General features: G+C 45.3%; 1 protein-coding gene across 5 annotated transcripts in view; it reads right to left on the bottom strand.

Annotated features, from left to right (window-relative positions):
- TMC5 (transmembrane channel like 5) overlaps positions 1-9928 on the bottom strand; it is an 82781-nt gene extending 72853 nt beyond the window's left edge. For 4 of the 5 annotated variants that reach the window (XM_042240469.2, XM_027961599.3, XM_042240471.2 and 1 more), the window contains exon 1: positions 9880-9928. The gene's annotated coding sequence lies outside the window, so the exon portion shown is untranslated. Of the gene's footprint in view, positions 1-805; positions 1115-9879 lie in introns of those variants that run through there. The other variant, XM_042240472.2, reaches the window with a different exon arrangement.
- Positions 9929-21545: the final 11617 nt, after the last annotated feature.

Raw genomic sequence — 21545 nt, 5'->3', positions numbered from 1 at the left:
CAAAAGAGGACTCTAAACCCCACCCCTGACATCCAGTTCCGTTGGAGGTCTGTTTGCCAATCTGTGCAGAAGGAATCTAGTAGAATAGCAACAATAACTAATAAAACGCATCAAGACAGCACCATTTGTTGAGAGCTTAACTCAGCACCAGGCACCATGCTATGCATTTGTAACTGAATTCTCAAGCAACCTTATGGGGAGGTACTATTATCTCTATTTTATGATGATTACATTGAGGCCCAGAGAGGTTACGTAATTTGCTCAAGGTCACACATTTACAGATAGAATGAAATTCAAACTCTTTCCTTTCTGCGTGAACTTTAATCATCATCATCATCATCATCATCATCGTTGTTATCAGAGGAAGAAAGGAAGGATGAGAAGGAAGAGTCAGAGGTAACATTTACTGAGTGCCGACAGGGCCCCATATGTTCCAATTAGCCCTGACAGCCCCACATAGGAGTGGGAGCTCTTAACACACTACTCATCCTACAGACAAGCAAGCTGAAGCCAGAAAGGTCCACCTTCCCCAGCGTCTCCCAGTGAGGACCCGGGAAGCCGAGATTCCAGTGCAGGCAGACAGCTCTAGAGCTTTCTCTTTAGCCAGCACACTGCTTTGCCTCCCACTTCCCCATAGTCATTCTTTCCTCTAACAAATATTTATTGTGCATTTATTCTGTACATAGCATCTGGTGCTAAGCAACAGAACAGCCCCAGTTTTGGCCCCTCCCAAGACTCATTCCCGAGCATTCCACATCATTTCTGTGACTCACTCCTAACCCTTCTTCAAAGTATCCTCTCTTACCTGTGCCCCATCTTTCAGGAATAGGCAGGCGTTTCCTTTCTAATCTTCAGAGACAGTGAGGGTCCTCTTTTCTTACTAACTCATGAGACCCATTTTTTCTGCCTTAAACATAGCCCTGCTTGCTCTCTTGGTCATGCCTCTGCGCTCCCAGGGAGAGGACGTCCTACCAGCTTATGGCAGTTTTATGCCACCCTGGTTATTTTCTCCCCACTTGTCAGCCAACAGATAACTGGGTCTCACCCATTATACACAGATCAGTCCTTGACTTCCAAGCTCATGGCTGCACCATGGCCTCTGTGTACTGGGTTTGAGGAGAAGGTGGGGAGAGCCCTAACTCAGGGCCTTTGTGTATTTATTTCTTCCTGAATGCCAGCCCCACCCTCTCATCAACATTCTTTCAGCGTCAGTGCAATAAAAGATCAAAGTTCTTCCTACAGGTTATTTGATTTCTTGGACACTATAAGGAAGTTAGTTTTTTGTTTGTTTGGTTTTGTTTTTTTTTCCCCCCAGAAAGCTTAGCTTTTCATTTTTACAAGAAGGTGATTCTGGAACAGACTGCTCCACTAGGCACCCTCAGGCACTGGCCAGTCTGTCGTGCGGATTCAGCCCCTGGGGCAATATATTCAGACCTTACAGGTTTAACTTCGTAATTATGATGGCTTGACTTTCAGGGACATAGGGTAGTGTGGAAGCAGCTCAAACTCAAGGCTGACTTGAATCAAACCTTGACTCCAGCACTTTATGACTCTACCCACTCTGAACCAAGTGTATCCTTCTGCAACTCCATTTCCCCTGTCTTATCAGCAGAATGGGGACAATATAATCTACCCCTTGAAAGTGTGGTAAGACCTAAATGGGTTTAGGGCCTCCCTGGTGCTCAGACAGTAAAGAATCTGCCTGCAATGCAGGAGACCCAGGTTCAATCCCTGAGTCAGGGAGATTCCTTGCCGAAAGGAATGGCTACCCACTCCAGTATTCTTGCCTGGAGCCTGGTGGGCTACAATCCATGAAAGAGTTGGACACGATCGAGGACAAACTCTCACTTTCCCTAATGGGTCAATCTCTGAGAAAGGCTGCTGCTGCTGCTGCTAAGTCGCTGCAGTCATGTCCAACTTTGCGTGATCCCATAGACGGCAGCCCACCAGGCTCCCCCATCCCTGGGATTCTCCAGGCAAGAACACTGGAGTGGGCCGCCATTTCCTTCTCCAATGCATGAGAGTGAAAAGTGAAAGTGAAGTCGCTCACTCGTGTCGGACTTAGCGACCCCATGGACTGCAGCCCACCAGGCTCCTCCATCCATGGGATTTTCCAGGCAAGAGTACTGGAGTGGGGTGCCATTGCCTTCTCCCCTGAGAAAGGCTAGACCATTTTAATGGTCAAGTTAGCAACAGCGCGGGCGGCTGCAACCAGCACACTAAGCGCGGCCGAGAGGAGCTATCGCATGTCCAAGGTCAGGGGCAGAAGCCGGGAGGACCCCATGCCCGAAGGGCAGTGGCCAAGAGGAGTTATCCCACGTCCGAGGTCAGGGCAGCGGCCAAGAGTGCCAGGCTGTGACGGCGCAGGAACAGCCGAGAGGAGCTACCCTGCATCCCAGGTCAGGGGCGGCCAGGAGGAGCCACCCCACGTCCAAGGAGCGGTGGCTGCTCGCGCACAGGAGGGCCTAGAGGAGCTATCCCACGTTGAAGGTCAGGAAGGGAGGCAGCGAGGAGACACCCTTCATCCAAGGTTAAGGAGCAGCCGTGAAGAGATATTCCACACCCAAGGTAAGAGAAACCCAAGTAAGATGGTAGGTGTTGCAAGAGGACATCAGAGGGCAGACACACTGAAACCATACTCACAGAAAACTAGTCAATCTAATCACACTAGGACCACAGCCTTGTCTAACTCAATGAAGCCAAGCCATACCCGCAGGGCAACCCAAGATGGGTGGGTCATGGTGGAGAGGTCTCACAGAATGTGGTCCACTGGAGAAGGGAATGGCAAACCACTTCAGTATTCTTGCCTTGAGAACCCCATGAACAGCATGAAAAGGCAAAATGATAGGATACTGAAAGAGGAACTCCCCAGGTCAGTAAGTGCCCAACATGCTACTGGAGATCAGTGGAGAAATAACTCCAGAAAGAATGAAGGGATGGAGCCAAAGCAAAAACAATACCCAGCTGTGGATGTGACTGGTGATAGAAGCAAGGTCCAATGCTGTAAAGAGCAATATTGCATAGGAACCTGGAATGTCAGGTCCATGAATCAAGGCAAATTGGAAGTGGTCAAACAAGAGATGGCAAGAGTGAATGTCGACATTCTAGGAATCAGCGAACTAAAATGGACTGGAATGGGTGAATTTAAGTCAGATGACCATTATATCTACTACTGCAGGCAGGAATCCCTCAGAAGAAATGGAGTAGCCATCATGGTCAACAAAAGAGTCTGAAATGCAGTACTTGGATGCAATCTCAAAAACGACAGAATGATCTCTGTTCATTTCCAAGGCAAACTATTCAATATCGCAGTAATCCAAGTCTATGCCCCAACCAGTAACGCTGAAGAAGCTGAAGTTGAACAGTTCTATGAAGACCTACAAGACCTTTTAGAACTAACACCCAAAAAAGATGTCCTTTTCATTATAGGGGACTGGAATGCAAAAGTAGGAAGTCAAGAAACACCTGGAATAACAGGCAAATTTGGCCTTGGAATGGGGACTGAAGACTAATCGAGTTTTGCCAAGAAAATGCACTGGTCATAGCAAACACCCTCTTCCAACAACACAAGAGAAGACTCTACACATGGACATCACCAGATGGTCAACACCAAAATCAGATTGATTATGTTCTTTGCAGCCAAAGATGGAGAAGCTCTACACAGTCAACAAAAACAAGACCAGGAGCTGACTGTGGCTCAGATCATGAACTCCTTATTACCAAATTCAGACTTAAATTGAAGAAAGCAGGGAAAACCGCTAGACCATTCAGGTATGACCTAAATCAAATCCCTTATGATTATACAGTGGAAGTGAGAAATAGATTTAAGGGCCTAGATCTGATAGATAGAGTGCCTGATGAACTGTGGAATGAGGTTCGTGACATTGTACAGGAGACAGGGATCAAGACCATCCCCATGGAAAAGAAATGCAAAAAAGCAAAATGGCTGTCTGGGGAGGCCTTACAAATAGCTGTGAAAAGAAGAGAGGTGAAAAACAAAGGAGAAAAGGAAAGATATAAGCATCTGAATGCAGAGTTCCAAAGAATAGCAAGAAGAGATAAGAAAGCCTTCTTTAGCGATTAATGCGAAGAAATAGAGGAGAAGAACAGGATGGGAAAGACTAGAGATCTCTTCAAGAAAATTAGAGATACCAAGGGAACATTTCATGCAAAGATGGGCTCGATAAAGGACAGAAATGGTATGGACCTAACAGAAGCAGAAGATATTAAGAAGAGGTGGCAAGAATACACAGAAGAACTGTACAAAAAGATCTTCATGACCCAGATAATCACGATGGTGTGATCACTCACCTAGAGCCAGACATCCTGGAATGTGAAGTCAAGTGGGCCTTAGAAAGCATCACTAGGAACAAAACTCGTGGAGGTGATGGAATTCCAGTTGAGCTATTTCAAATTCTGAAAGATGATGCTGTGAAAGTGCTGCACTCAATATGCCAGCAAATTTGGAAAACTCAGCAGTGGCCACAGGACTGGAAAAGGTCAGTTTTCATTCTAATCCCAAAGAAAGGCAATGCCAAAGAATGCTCAAACTACCGCACAATTGCACTCATCTCACATGCTAGTAAAGTAATGCTCAAAATTCGCCAAGCCAGGCTTCAGCAATACGTGATCTGTGAACTTCCTGATGTTCAAGCTGGTTTTAGAAAAGGCAGAGGAACCAGAGATCAAATTGCCAACATCTGCTGGATCATGGAAAAAGCAAGAGAGTTCCAGAAAACATCTATTTCTGCTTTATTGACTATGCCAAAGCCTTTGACTGTGTGGATCACAATCAACTGTGGAAAATTCTGAAAGAGATGGGAATACCAGACCACCTGACCTGCCTCTTGAGAAATCTGTATGCAGGCCAGGAAGCAACAGTTAGAACTGGACATGGAACAACAGACTGGTTCCAAGTCGGAAAAGGAATACGTCAAGGCTGTATATTGTCACCCTGCTTATTTAACTTATATACAGAGTACATCATGAGAAACGCTGGACTGGAAGAAACACAAGCTGGAATCAAGATTGCCAGAAGAAGTATCAATAACCTCAGATATGCAGGTGACACCACCCTTATGGCAGAAAGTGAAGAGGAACTCAAAAGCCTCTTGATGAAAGTGAAAGAGGAGAGCGAAAAAGTTGGCTTAAAGCTCAACATTCAGAAAACAAAGATCATGGCATCGGTCCCATCACTTCATGGGAAATAGATGGGGAAACAGTGGAAACAGTGTCAGACTTTATTTTTGAGGCTCCAAAATCACTGCAGATGGTGATTGCAGCCATGAAATTAAAAGACATTTACTCCTTGGAAGGAAAGTTATGAGCAACCTAGATAGCATATTCAAAAGCAGAGACATTACTTTGCCAACAAAGGTCCGTCTAGTCAAGGCTATGGTTTTTCCAGTGGTCATGTATGGATGAGAGAGTTGGACTGTGAAGAAGGCTGAGCACCAAAGAATTGATGCTTTTGATCTGTGGTGTTGGAGAAGACTCTTGAGAGTCCCTTGGACTGCAAGGAGATCCAACCAGTCCATTCTGAAGGAGATCAGCCCTGGGTTTTCTTTGGAAGGAATGATGCTGAAGCTGAAACTCCAGTACTTTGGCCACCTCATGAGAAGAGTTGACTCATTGGAAAAGACTCTGATGTTGGGAGAGATTGGGGGCAGGAGGAGAAGGGGACAACAGAGGATGAGATGGCTGGATGGCATCACTGACTCGATGGACGTGAGTCTGAGTGAACTCCGGGAGATGGTGATGGACCCAGGGAGGCCTGGTGTGCTGCGATTCATTGGGTCGCAAAGAGTCGGACACGACTGAGCGACTGAACTGAACTAGCAACAGCCACTGAAGGTTCAAGTTCCCACAAAGAAACTCCCACCAGAGGAATGCTAATCCTCCAGAACAATCAGGTCTAGAAAGTGAAAGTGAAAATGAGAGTCGCTCAGTTGTGTCCAACTCTTTGGGACCCCATGGACTATATAGTCCATGGAATTTTCCAGGCTACAATACTGGAGTGGGTAGCCTTTCCCTTCTCCAAGGGATCTTCCCAACCCAGGGACTGAACCCAGGTCTCCTGCATTGCAGGCAGATTCTTTACCAGCTGAGCCACAAGGGAAGCCCCAGGTCTAGAAGGGAGACTCTTTATTCATATGGAAAGAAAGAAAGAAGTAAATGATCCAGGGCTGGGTAAGATCTCCATATTTTTACAAATGCCATAACAAGTTTCCTATTGCATCTGAATCTGAATCATTTAAAAGAAAAAAAGAAAGTCCTGTTTTTATAATTCACAAGGGGGACTGGTTCCAACTTTTGATATGTTATTAACATCCTCCCCAATAAATACTGAATAATGGCTCTCCAAAGTCAAGGAGAATTTTCTCCTGTTTAGAGACAGACAGGCTTTACAAATTGTCTGGTCAAGGGAAGGACTAAAAATGAGAGGAGCTAGGTGGTGATCTCCAGGAAGAGGGCTTTATTTGTTCCAGAACCCTCATTCCTAGGGTAAGTGACAGTACCTGGCAGCATGTGACTCAAGGAAGAACTGGACTGCAGGCTCCTGCCAGGCAGTATAGAGCTGAAGCAAATTAGATTCTACGGCAAAAGTATTGCAGAGAAGAGCCAATTTTGACTCCAATATGGAACTGTTTCTTTGACTCACTTTTCCCTGCTGTTATTATTAAAATCATACATAATGGCCTGCCTCTGAGGACCATGCCCCTCTGCCCGACTATTGGACTAAAGTGCCTTTGTTCAGCTCACAGGCTGGAATAAAGAAGAGATTAACACATGCCTTCCGAAGACTGGCCATTCCTGGAGATGCTCTGCAAGACTGATGGCCCTTTTTACTTCCTTACTGTCTCTCCCTCTCTATTCTGCCTTTTGACTTTTGTTCTTCACCACTTCTCTCTCTGGTTCCACAAAAGAACTTGGTATCCAGACCCCAACAAGATGGCTATTATGAGACATTAGTCTGCCATCTTCTCTGTCAGCAGGCTTTCTGAATACAGTCATATTCCTTGCCTCAATATCTCATCTCTCAGATTCATTGGCCTGTTGTGCGGCAAGCAGAGCGAGTTTGGACTAAGTAAAAGAAGGATAAATCAGTAATTCTTTCGTAAGTCATACTCAGTCCCTTCAGTCTTGTCCGACTCTTTATTAATTTCCCTCAGTTTCTTTTGCTATAAAATGAGATAATTATAACTATATAAGGGACTAACATTTATTATCACATTGGTTTTATCCAACATATGTTAATTATATTTAATCCTCATGGCAGCCCTGTGATTTATGTATATTAAAATCATCCCATTTCACAGATGAATCTTTTGAAGTTGTTGTTCAGTCATGTCCAGCTCTTCGCAACTCCATGGACCAAAGCACACCAGGCTTCCCTGTCCTTCACTATCTCCCAGAGTTTGTTCATACTCATGTCCATTGAGTCAATGATACCATCCAACCATCTCATCCTCTGTTGCCCCCTTCTCCCCCTGCTCTCAATTTTTCCCAGCATCAGGGTCTTTTCCAATGAGTTGGCTGTTCACATCAGGTGGCCAAAGTAGAGTGTTTAAGTAGCTTGGCCACAGAGCTAGAAAATGTCAGAGGCAGGACTGGAACCCAGACAGGCTGGCTTTGGAGCCCAGGTTCCATCGATGACTAGAGCTGGGGCTTAGCACAGTGTCTAGCACAGAACAAATTAATGACTCTGATTATAAACTCATAACTGATTATACCAAAAGGCTAGGATCCTCACCCCCGCCAAGTGCCCAATCAAAGGATGGAATTCCCTAGGCAGAGAGCACAGTGGTCTTCCCATCATATGCCAGCTTTCCTGTCCCTGGAAACTGCCCTGGAACACTTAAGGGAAACACCTGATCTATCAGAATAAAAAGCTCTTCAAGGATTTGATGGGTGAAAATCCCAGGAGACTCTTAAGATGAGAAGGGGTCAAGGAAAGGGCACTTTATTTAGTCTTCCTTGAAGAGTTTTACCTGCACATCAGCAGATCCTAAGGCTAGTAATCGAAAAAAAACACCACATCCAATAATAGGAGCAACAGCTGGCATTCATCATGTGCCAGACACTGTGCAAAATGCTTTTGCGACAGTTCAGGTTATCCTTTCACCAATCCTATGAAGTCCTATTATTGTGCCCATTCTAAAGATGATGGAACTGAGGCTTGAAAAGCGACTTGCCAAAGTCCCAGAGCTGGAAATCACTTCGAGATGATATTTGAATGCAGCTCTAGCTAGAACAACCACCATATAACTGTTCTTGCTACCTGAAATCCTCCCCAAAGCCCATCTGCTGCCATGGGAATCAACTGAAGCAGGGAGGACTCAGCACCCACTTTGTGTAACAAAAATGGTAACAGATCCTGCCTTTCTCTCTTTGTATACTAGATGGAGAGTGGGATGCCAGGTGACACCTTTCCCTCTGCACTGAGCATGGGGGCTTCTCAGGAATATTCCAGAGGGCAAACAGGAACCTTGCTCTGTGGATCACACAGAAGGCAGGAAAGCTCCTTGGTAACCTCGTCCCCCCGCCTCTCCTTCCCACTCTCTAGTGGGCAAACATAGCCTGTACTGTAGCAGATGTTTATTGAGTCCCTGCTAAGCGCCAGGCATTATTTTGAGAGTTTTATCTTCATTTGATCCAGACAAAAACGATATGGGATAGGTATCATCATTGTCCCTATTTTGTGAATAAAGAAACTGAGGCAGAGAATTAAATAACTTGCCACACTCTATTAGAAAGTGATGGAACCTGGACTGGGCATCAGAACTACACAGACTTCATGATCAAACAGACCTGGGTTCAAATGTTGACTCCTCTACCGGCCACCGGCTTGACATTCCCTAAGTTGCCTAACCTCCCTGAACCTCAGTCTCCTCATCAGGAATATGCGGACACCAAGGATTATGGTAAAGCATAAAAAGTAATATGTGTTCCTTACTCACTGGACAAATATTTATTTAGCATCTACTGTGTGCCAGGCATTAGTAGTTTGTTTGCACCTGCAAACAAAACAGGGGGGAGAAAGTCCTATCCCTGTTCATGAACACTTTAACAGGGAGGCACTTACATGTTAGCTCAGTTAATCCTCACAATAACCCCACAGGTTAGGTACTAGTATACCCATTTCACAGATAGCGAGAAGGGGTCTCAGAAGCAGTTTATCCCCACCTCCACTTCATCCTTCTAGGAAATAGTGGAACCTGGATTAGACCTTAAAGACCAGACTCTGGAGTTTGATTTCCTGGCTTCAAATCCTGCTATTTCTATCTAATGGCTGTGGGCAAGCTTCTAAATCTGTCAGAGCCCAAATCTCCTTCTGGGAAAAATGGAACCAGGAGACCCTAACTCGAGAGATTATCCGAGGGGAAAGAATGAAGCCCATCTAGAAAGCCTTTTCATAACTGTTCATGGGGTTCGCAACACGCAGAAGGCCGTCTTTTTTTTTTTTTTTTTTAACTGAGGTGGAAACAGGCGTGCAGAGACAGTAAGTGATTTGACTAAAGGCGTACAGCGCGTAAACAGTGTGATCCCTGGGAAACTTTCCTACCGCGGAGGTCCGCGCGCGGCTGCCTGGAGCTAGAGCCGCTGTCTTGAGCCCCCACTGCCCAGTGCCCGTCCCCGGATGGTTCTCCCGCATATCTCTATCCCACCCCAGCTCTCTCCCCTCTCCCCGCGGCGGCTGCACCTGCGGCCCCAGCCGCCGCAGCCCCGCGTTAGGGACACGCCCCACTCGGGCGCCTGGTTCTTCCCATCTACCTCTTCTCGGAGCCCGGCAGAGGGCTCCTCCACGCCGCCCGACTCGGCGGATACCTGGGAAGGCAGCCCCAGCGTCCGCCCCGCACCCTGGAGAGCTGGCCTCACCTCCCACCGGCGTTCGCGTCCCCTGCGCCCGGCGCTCCCGCCGCCGCCGGGTTGGCTCAGCCGTGAGAAGCGTTGAGTGACCCGCGGGCAGCGGGTAGGGTGTGAGTCCCTGCACCCGCGCCGAACTTCCTCCTGGAGGGCCTACTACTTTTTTTCCTGGAATTGAGCCAGGTTCTTCTGAGCGCCGGGTTAGCACACCTGATGGCATCCGAAACCTCTATTCACTGCCCGAGTCTGCATTTATTCTTTGCTTCCATTGAGCAAACCTTATGGAGCGCCCACCAGATGCCACGCGTCGGCCTGTGTGCTTCGGGCACCCAGGGGACCCGGAGGGTGTGCTGGCTAGGGCTCCGCTCTCCAGAACGTTGGCCATTTGCCACATGTGGTTATAGAGCACTTGAAATTGTGGCTCCAAAGACTGAGATGTGTTTAAGACGTAGGACAGGAAAAAAAAAAAAGAGAGAGAGAGAGAGAGAGAGAGAGAGAGGTGTTTTTTTTTTTTTTAAGCTCATTAACAAGTGTTAAATTCAATGTTAAAATGATAATATTTTGGATATAGTTTTTAAATGAAGTTATTACTAATCTCACCTGTGTCCGCTTTTCTAAACTACAGCTGCTTGAATATTTAGAATTCTGTGTCTCCTATTATACTTCTATTGGATAATCCTGAACTGGGGCAGGAATCCACAGCCTGTTCCCAAATAACCTGTCCCAATTCTCCCTTCCAGAATTTATTCAGCCCTTCCTTATTTCCTCCAGGAAACACATGGGGGAAATCTAGTGTGTACCAAGCTTAAAGCTTGTGTTGATTCACGAACTCAGGAGTTTCCAGGGTGAAATCTGAAACTGGTCCTGGTACATAAAGGCAAGAGAAGGCCAGAGAAACAGGCAGGTCACTCCAGACTGGCAGGTTACAGGTCTAACAAGCAGGAGAACCCACCTATGGAGGTGAGAAATGGAGTATTTCCTGCCAGGCTAATAAATAAGGCTGTCACAGTCATCAGTGATTCCAGCCCTCCAGGGCTGGAGAATACCTGTAATCCAGAGGCCGTTGGGCTGCAGCCACTCCCCATGGTGAGCACTGAGGAAAAATGCAGGCTAAGCAGAGTACTGGCCCCAGTTAGCTGAGATGCATATGAAAGGAGTGATTTCAGTAAGCCCAGACACTTGCATCTTCCCAAACATAGAAAGGTGCTAAATTCCTTAACTTGGGATATCTGGTTTTCTTTAATTCACAAAACCACTTCTGATGTTCAGACTACCTGCCCTTTGTTGCAAACTTCTATATGAACTGACCCCCTCCCTCCACCCCCCAGCCTCCTCAGAGCAGTTCTTTCAGGGTCACTTGAGATGTTGTCCCCAAGCTCAAAGTCCTAAAATTTCCCACCAAATAGAACACAACTCTCAACTTTTGGGTTGTGACTATCTTTTTAGTCAACAGAGGATTGTCTTGGCCACTGCAAGATCTCCACAGGTACCTGCCAGAATCTTAATGGTTTATAGAAAGACCTCAACCAGCTTCAGTCAGGCGCACTGTCCAGATGGCCTCAACAGCTCCTTCTGTCAAGGCTGCCTCCTTGAAACCGGCTCCCACCATGGGAAGGGCAGGCAGCATGTTCATTCCAAGGATGGCAGTAAGGGTGGCAGGGGCTGGGGAAGTGAGAAGCCTCCAGTGGTCCAGTCCAGCTCACTGGTCCTCTAGTCATCACGTCCTCTCCGTGGCCTCCTCCAACAGCCAGACACTGGAGGAACAGAGCAGTAAGCAAAACAGATGCTACCAATGGCCTTGTAGAGCTGACTGCCAGGTCAGATGAGAGAGGGCTGGCAAATAAAGTGCACAGTGACTGGAAAGGACAAGCTAAGTAGTGGGGGAAATATTTGCAAATCATATCCCTGATAAAGAGGTAATATCGAGAACATATAAAGAAGTGCTACAACTCAACCACCACTACCACAACGAAAAACAAATAACCAGATTTAAAAATGGACGGAAGCTTGAATAGGCATTTGTTCAAAGAAGATATACAAATGGCCAATAGTCATATGTTCAACATCACTAATCATTAAGAAATGCAAATCAAAACCACAATGAGCTATCACCTCATATCTATTAGGACAGCCACTGTAAAAAAAAAAAAGAGTGAAAATTAAAATTGTTGGTGAGGATGTTGTTGGTCAGTTGCTCAGTCATGTCCGACTTGTGCATGTACAGCTCTGCAGCATGCCGGGCTTCCCTTTCCTTCACCATCTCCCGGAGCTTACTCAAACTCACGTCCATTGAGTTAGATATGGAGAAATCAAACCCCTGTGCACTGTTACTGAGAATGTAAAATGGTGCAGCCATTTGGAAACCTGTATGGAAGCTCCTTGGTTTCCCAGGTGGTGCTAGTGGTAAAGAACTCGCCTTCCAATGCAGGAGACATAAGCGATGTGGGTTCAATCCCTGGGTCGAGAAGATCCCCTGAAGGAGGGCATGGCAACCCACTCCAGTATTCTTGCCTGAATAATCCTAAGGACAGAGGAGCCTGGCGTGCTACAATCCAAAGGTCCAAGGGTCGCAAAGAGTCAGACATGACTGAAGCGACTTGGCACACAGCACACATGCATGGAAGTTCCTTAAAAAATTAAAAGTAGAACTACCATATGATCCAGCAATCTCACTTCCGGGTACACATCTAAGAATTCAAGGCAGGATTTCAAAGAGGTATTTGCACACCCATGTTCACTTACTCATAATAGCCAAGAGGTAGAAGCAAACCAAATGTCCACCAACAGATGAATACGTAAAGAAAATGTGTTATATACACACAATGAAGGATTGTGCATTTCCTCCTTAAAAAGGAGGAAATGATATTCAATATCTTTAATATCTATAATGGAAAAAGAATCTGAGAAAGAATACATGTGCACACACACACATACATATAAATGAACCATTTTGCTCTATACCTGGAGCACTGTAAATCAGTTATCCCTAGATTAAAAAAATATGAGGAAAAGAAAAAAAAAAAAAGGAAAGTCTAGCATATGCTACAACATTGATGAACCTCAAGGACATTATTCTGATTGAAATAAAAATAAACCAGTTACAAAAGGACAAATAGAGTATCGTTCCCCTCACATGAAGTATCTAAAGTAGTCCAAATCATGGAAACAGAGTAGAAAGTGCCGGGAAGGCAGAGGAGGGGAGAGGGAAAATTATAGTTTGGCAGGTATAGACTTTCAGTTTCACAAGATGAAAAAGTTCCAGAAATCTGTTGCTAAACAATATGAATATACTTAATTCTGCTGAACTATACACCTTTAAATGGTTAAGATGGCTAATTTAGTAAGTTTTTTGTTCTTGCTTTAGCTGCTAAGTCCAACTTCTTTGCTACCCCATGACTGTAGCCCACCAGGCTCCTTCTGTCCATGGGATTTCCCAGGCAAGAATACTAGAGTGGTTTGCCGCTTCCTTCTCCAGGGTATCTTCCCAACCCAGGGACTGAACCCGAGTCTCCTGCATTGGCAGGTGAGTTCTTTATCACTAGCCAGCAGGGAAGGCCAGTAAGTATTTCACCACCATTTAAAAAGCTACGTGATGACGTAAATGCAATTGCGATTATTACAAAAGAGGTGGGTGCTGTAAGAATTTGTATTTGGAGGGATTTAGTGGGCTTCCCTAGTGGCTCAGACAGTAAAGCATCTGTCTGCAATGCAGGAGACCTGGGTTCAATCCCTGGGTTGGGAAGATCCCCCTAGAGAAGGAAATGGCAGCCCACTCCAGTATTCTTGCCTGGAAAATCCCATGGACCACGGAGCCTGGTAGGTTACCATCCATGGGGTCGCAAAGAGTCGGACACGACTGAGCGACTTGAGCGACTTCACTTTCTAGTGGGTATCAGGGAAGACTTCCGTAAGAAACTGATGGCTCATTTAGATATCTCTGGAGTCAGTTAAATGGGGTCGGGAGAGCACGTGCCGAGGGAGTAGCGCATGTAAAAACCCAGGGCAACAGGTCACATAATGAGTCTGAATTTATTTTACATAGTGCAGTTCTGTTGAACTTTCCTGCTCAAAGAAAGAATCCATGATAATGAAAACAGTAACAGTCAAGATGCATTGAAAATTAATTCACTTAGTAATGATTAGTTAAAGTAAATGTAAAGTGCAGAGATTCTGAACCCGACTACTTGGGTTCAGATTCCAGTTCTGCTGTATCCTTACTAGCTTCATAATCTCGGGCAAGTCACTAAATCCCTGTGTCTCAGTTGTGCTGCTGCCGCTGTGCCATGCTCAACCATGTTTGACTCTTTGCGACCCCATGGACTGACTGTAGCCTACCAGACGCCTCTGTCCATGGAATTTTCCAGGCAAGAATACTGGAGTGTGTTGCCATGTCCTACTCTGGAGGATCTTCCCAACCCAGGGATCAAATCCACATTTTCTGCATCTCTTGCATTGGCAGGCAGATTCTTCACCACTGAGCCACCTGGGTATCCAAGTGCCTCAGCTTCCTTCCTCATCTGTAAAATGGGGATGATATCAGGACCTACCACCTAGGGCTGGTGTGAGGATCTAATGAGGGAGCATATATAACAAGTTACGGTGTATATACAGTGCTCACTGAATCCTAAGTAAGAGCTATATAAGTGTTTGTTAAATGAAATTTATTTACATGCTGTGATACATTGCAAAAAAAAAAAAAAGGTCATTAATTCCTCCCATCCCTATAAGCATAGTCTTTTGCAATGTGACCTTTCAGAATCAGAATCAAAAGTAGGGTGCATCGAACTTAGACTGATGATCTATTTCACATGTGGTAATATACATGTTTCAAGGCTATTCTCTCAAATCATCCCACCCTTGCTTTCTCCCACAGAGTCCAAAAATCTGTTCTTTACACCTGCACCGCTTTTGCTGTCTCGCATATAGGGTCATCATTACCATCTTTGTAAATTCTGTATACTGAATTGGTGTTTTTCTTTCTGACTTACTTCACTCTGTATAATAGGCTCCAGTTTCATCCACCTCATTAGAACTGATTCAAGTGAGTGGGAGACAGGTTCAGGATGGGGGACACATGTACATCTGTGGCTGATTCATGTCAATGTATGGCAAAAACCATTGCAATATTGTAAAGTAATTTGCCTCCAATTTAAACAAGTTAATTTTAAAAATTAGAAAAGTAGGGTGCATCTCGAGCTCAACAAAGCGAACACTGATCCCTGCAGTTCTCTCCTCTAGCCTGTTCTTTCGTCAATCGCCCCTCCATCTATGTCTTTCCAATTTTTGCTCCCCACATCTGCTCTGTTTGGGGAAGGAAATGGCAACCCACTCCAGTATTCTTGCCTGGGAAATCCCATGGACAGAGGAGCCTGGTGGGCTATATAGTCCATGAGGTTGCAAGACGGACACGACTGAGCAACTAAAGCACCGAACCCATCTGCTCTGTCAGCAAATCCTGTGGCCCAGCTTTAAGTGGTGTCAGAATTCGACCACTTCCCGCTCTTTCCATACTGCTGCCTTGTTGGTCCAGCCGCCGTCATCTCTTGATCACCGCACCAGCCTCTCCACGGTCTCCCTGTGACCACCCTCGTCCTCCACAATCTGTTCTCAAGCCAGCAGTCAGAGTGATGCTGCGAAGGCGCAGTTAGGTCCTGCCCCTCTTCTGCTCACCCCTGTAGTAGCTCCCACCTGACCCAGAGCAAATACCAAAGTCCCTACAATGGCCTGAGAGGCCCTCGATGCTCTGACCCATCACCCCTCTCACCTCATCCCCCACTGTTCCCCACTTGGCTCATCAACTCCATCACCGTGGCCTTTCCTGTTGGAGAGCGCTGTCCAGCAACCTCCTTGCTCCTGATCATTCCAGCACCAGACTGCCACAGGGCTGTTGCACCCCTTCTTTCCTTGCCTAGGGAAACATTTCCGGAGAGATCTATATCACCAACACCCTCAACTCTCACGACAGACTCAAAAATCTGTCTTCCTTGTCCCTCGAGTTACATCTGCATCTCGCAGATGGAAATAAACCAGCCCCCAAATGAAGTAAGGACCCTGCAGCCCATGACTAATTGTTTCCTCACCACCATCATCTTTAACTTTGTCAGCATGCCCCTTACATATGTGTACATCGCTTTACAGTCTGCAAAGCACTTTCACACCCTTTATCACATGTGATACCTACACAATCCCAATGAGAGGGATATTAGTGGACTGGAGAGTCACACTATACCGAGGCCCCAATTTCCTCTTGTTTTTCTTTATATTTTTAATTGAAGTGTAGTTGCTGTACAATACAGTGATTCACAATTTTTAAAGGCTATACTTCATTTGTGTTATAAAATTTTGGCTATATTCCCCATGCTATGCAGCAGATCCTTGTAGCTTATCTTATACCTAATAGTTGGTACCTCTTCTTCCTTTGCCGCGTCTTGCTCCTCCCCTTTCCTGTTCCCCACTGATAACCACTAGTTTGTTCTCTAAACCTGTGAGTCTGTTTCCCTCATTTTATAGTCATTGGTCTGTTGTGATTTTTAGGTTCCACATATAAGTGATGCCGCTGCTGCTGCTAAGTTGCTTCAGTCATGGCCAACTCTGTGAGACCCCATAGACAGCAGCCCACCAGACTCCCCCATCTCTGGGATTCTCCAGGCAAGAACACTGGAGTGGGTTGCCATTTCCTTCTCCACATATAAGTGATATCATACAGTATTTGTCTATCTCTGTCTGAGTTATTTCACTTTAGCATAATGCCCTCCAGGTCCATCCGTGTTGCTACAAATGGCAAAATTTCAATCTTTTTTATGGCTAGGTAATATTCTAGCCATCTTCTTTATCCATTCATCTATTGATGGACAGTTAGTTTTCTTCTGTATCTTGGCAATTATAAATAATGCTGCTACAGCACTGGAGCGCATGAATCTTTTCAAATTAGTGTTTTTGTTTTTCAGGTATATATCCAGGAGTGGAAATTGTCCCCACTCCAATTTCTGACGGAGAAATAGATAAAACCAGGGGATTTGCTCAGGACCAATTTACTCAGTAGAACAGAACTGTGATTCAGCTATGTCTCTAACTCTGATAAAGGCATCTTCATCTCAAGTAGAAAGGCTATGTACACAGGAGTTCGACCTGCAAGCTGTGGAGTTTGGACAGAAAAGACTTTGAAACTTGCCTCCAACACTGTCTAGCTGTATGACATTGGGAAAGTTGCTAACCCTCCCCATGTCTCCGTTTTCTCAATCATCAAATGGGCTAATAAGAGTACCTGCCTCATAAGGTTGTTCTGTGGGTTGACTAGGCTGAGATCTGGAATGTTATGATTAGCTAGTGTTTGTTTGTTTGTTTTTAATGTAAGTGTGTTACTTTGTGTCCCTTCAAGTACTTTTTTGAGTTGCCCCCAGCTGTGCCCAGATTTCTTCAGCTAATCTAATAGGGAGGGACTGGAATGTATGACACCATCTATTTTAAAAGTGGTGAAACTAAGCCACCTGGTCACAAAAGGGATTTGATTCAGTGCTTTGAGAAGAGTGGCTGTGAAACTTCCATAGGAACCAGAAGGCAGGCTCCCCAGGGTCAGAGCAGAGCTGTTGCCTGCCAACTCTACCCGCCACCCGCAGAGCACTCATTATGTCCAAGACATGATTTTATTCTGCCGTCTCCAGAGAGGAAGGTGTTTACACACTGCAGGGATGTTTGCAGTGAATACAGAGGTAGCAGGGAGTCTCCAGAAGCAGGTCTGTGCTCAGCCCAAAGGCTGCTATCCGCTCCCTCTCGGTCACCTGTGCCCCCTTGTGGGCGGTCCCAGCAGTGTGTCCAGAAGGTGCTGCGGGGGAAAGGGAACCAACCTAGACTGCTTTTCTCAGGCTGAGAGCCCACCAGGCACTTGAGGTCACGTGTGACTTCATTTGGGCTTCCCAGGTGGCGCTAGTGGTAAAGTGTTTGTCTGCCAGTGCAGGAGACCTGGGTTCGATCCCTGGGTAGGGAAGATTCCCTGGAGGAGGAGCTGAAAACCCACTCCAGTATTCTCGCTTGGAGAATCCCATGGACAGAAAAGCCTGGCAAGCTACACCCCGTAGGGTTACAAAGAGTCGGATATGACTGAAGTGACTTAGCACTCATGACCTCATTTAACATCTCCAAGTAGCTTTAAATAGATGGAGATTGAAGGATAGAAAAGGAATACAAACAAAGAAAAATGAAACTTGCCCAAAGACACATCACTAGTAAACAGCAGAGCCAGCGTTCAAATCCAGGCTTGTCTTGACCTTGGAACTTGCAGAGTTTCCCCAATATCACATCAACGCCTTGAGATGGAGTCAAGCCAAATGATCTTTGGGCATCAGACTTTGTCACAATTCAATTTTTCCATCCCACTGCTGCTAAGTTACTTCAGTCATGTCTGACTCTGTGCGACCCCAGAGACGGCAGCCCACCAGGCTCCCTCATCCCTGGGATTCTCCATGCAAGAACACTGGACTGGGTTGCCATTTCCCTCTCCAATGAATGAAGGTGAAAAGTGAAAGTGAAGTCGCTCAGTCATGTCTGACCCTCAGCGACCCCATGGTTTGCAGCCTACCAGGCTCCTCCGTCCATGGGCTTTTTCCGGGCAAGAGTACTGGAGTGGGGTGCCATTGCCTTCTCCAATTCCATCCCACACAGAATCACAAATTGTGAAAACATCCCCCCAATCCCTAGAAAAAAAAATGCCTTAGTGGTCAGACACTGGGGAATAGAATGAGACAAGGCTGACGGGTATCTCAATGCACTGACATAACACGCACGATTTCCAAGATAAACTGTTCCACCAGTTTCTAAACCACTGACTTATATACACGAGAATCCCATCTTTTCAAAACCAGCATGGTGGCTCAGTGGTAAAGAATCTGCCTGCCAATCAGGAGACACGAGTTCAGTTCCTGGGTCTGGAGGATCCCCTGGAGAAGGAAATGGCAACCGACTCCAGTATTCTTGCCTGGGAAATCTCACGGACAGAGGAGCCCGGCGGGCTACAATCCATGGGGTTGCAAAAGAGCTGGACAGGACTTATCAACTAAACAACAACAACAATAACGTGTGTAAGTTAAGATAAAGCAGTCAGAACATAAGCTTAAAAGTGGTTACTTCTAGAGAGGGAAACTGGATAGAGTATGAAGAGGGATGTTAGTTTTTATTCTTGTTTCTGTGTCATTGGAAACAAGTATGTTTATACATATTTCTGAAAAGTTGAACAAGCATTATTTTCTTTTTTTGGCTGCTCCACACTGCATGTGGGATCTTAGTTCCCTGACCAGAGATTGAACCCATGTCCTCTGCATTGAAAGTACAGAGCCTTAACCACTGGACCAGCAGGGAAGTCCATGAACAAGCATTATTATTTTCATAAATTCAAAAGACAGTTTTATTTTAAAAGGCAATATTAAGCTGAAAATCCAGATGATTCTGAGGGGCATCCTAGGTTAAAGATTGAAAGATTATTATCTTACAAATGGCAATGAAAAGGAACAGGACCTTATGGTTCTTGCCCCTGTGTTCTCAGCCCACATTTTGTCTGTGAAAAAAACTTTAACCAAGGAATACGTTTAATCAGAGAAGTAAGAAATGCAGAGACAAAAAAAAGCAGTCAAACAGGACAAAACAATAATAATTTAGCCAGTATGGGGCTTCCCTGGTAGCTCAGCTGGCAAAGAATCTGTCTGCAATGCAGGAGACCCCGGTTCAATCCCTGGGTTGGGAAGATCCCCTGGAGAAGGGATAGGCTACCCACTCCAGTGTTCTTAGGCTTCCCTGGTAGCTCAGCTGGTAAAGAATCTGCCCACAATGCGGGAGACCTGGGTTCCATCCCTGGGTTGGGAAGATCTCCTGGAGAAGGGAAAGGCTACCCACTCCAGTATTCTTGCCTGGAGAATCCCATGGGCAGAGGAACCTGGCTGGCTAAAGTCCATAGGGTCACAGAGTCTGACACAACTGAAGCGACTTAGCAAGCGCACAAGTAGATAGCATAAATGCAAGTTGTTAAGAGAGTAAGTTCTTTTTTTTTTTTTTTTTAAGAGAGTAAGTTCTAAGTGTTCTCATCAAAAGGAAATTTTTTTGTCCTATTCTTAAAATTTTGTATCTATATGAGATGATAGATGTGCCCTAAACCTATTATAATCATTTTATGATGTGTATAAGTCAAACCCTTATGTTGTACACCTCGAACTTACACAGTGTATGTCAATTTATTTCAATAAAACTGGGAGAAAAAAATGATATGTGCAGTATTTTCATGTTTCTCTGAGTTTGACGCAAGATGAAACATAGGGCTAAAGCGCAGGTGTCCAATAATATGTTTCAAAATAACTTTCATTTCTTGACTATGAATGCAATTTTGTAGGAAAGTTAGAAAATACAGAAAACAATAAGAAAAAGATGACTTCTACTAAAAATAACTGCTAATGTATTGGTGTGGTTGTTCTAATTTATATACAAACATGTACACACACAATTTTACTAAAATAGGATTATATCTTTTATAGTCTTTATTTCTTTTTATATTTGGTTTCCTTTTTCTCACTTAAATATTGTGAAAATTTTGTCACCTCATTATGTGAATTATTTTAAAATATCATTGTTAAGGATTCGTTAGTATCCCTTTCACAGGATAATTGCTCCAACTGATCTGTTGGACATTCTTTTTTGTTATACAGGTATGTGTGTGTGTGTGTGTGTGTGTGTGTGTGTGTGTGTGTGTGTGTGTGTACTAAGTTGCTTCAGTCCTGTCTGACTCTTTGTGACCCTTGGTACAGTAACCTGCCATGCTTCTTTGTCCATGGGATTCTCCAGGCATGCATACTGGAGTGGGTTGCCATGCCCTCCTCCAGGGGATCTTCCTGACCCAGGGATTGAACCCGTGTCTCTTACGTCTCTTGCACTGGCAGACACTAACGCCACTTGGGAAGACTTAGATGGAGAAACACTGGAAACTGTGACAGACTTTATTTTCTTGGGCTCCAAAATCACTGCAGATGGTGACTGCAGCCATGAAATCAAAAGATGCTTGCATATCAAAAAGCAGAGATGTTACTTTGCTGACGAAGGTCTGTCTAGTCAAAGCTATGGTTTTTCCAGTAGTCGTATATGGACATGAGAATTGGACCATAAAGAAAGCTGAGTGCTGAAGAGTTGATGTTTTTGAATTGTGGTGTTGGAGAAGACTCTTGAGAGTCTCTTGGACTGCAGGGAGATCCAAACAGTCAATTCTAAAGGAAATCGGTCCTGAATATTCATTGGGAGGACTGACGCTGAAGCTCCAGTACTTTGGCCACCTGATGCAAAGAACTGACTCATTGGAAAAGACCCCGATGCTGGGAAAGACTGACGGCAGGAGGAGAAGGGGACAACAGAGGATGAGATGGTTGGATAGCATCACCAACTCAATGGACATGAGTTTGAACAAGCTCTGGGAGTTGGTGATGGACAGAGAAGCCAGGTGTGCTGCAGTCTGTGGGGTTGCAAAGAGTCGGGTACGGCTGAGTAACTGAACTGAACTGATATCAGCTGAGTCTTGTGGCTTTGGGATCTTAGTTCTCCAACAAAGGATTGAACCTGGACCTTCAGTGGTGAAAGCAGAGTCCTAACCACTGGACTTCCAGAGAGTTCTCTCTTTTAAATGGGATCATCATAAAAACACAGTGGTTGAC

The sequence above is a fragment of the Ovis aries genome, chromosome 24 (assembly GCF_016772045.2).
Source record: "Ovis aries strain OAR_USU_Benz2616 breed Rambouillet chromosome 24, ARS-UI_Ramb_v3.0, whole genome shotgun sequence".
Lineage (NCBI taxonomy): Eukaryota > Metazoa > Chordata > Mammalia > Artiodactyla > Bovidae > Ovis > Ovis aries.
This window is presented reverse-complemented; position numbering and strand designations above follow the sequence as displayed.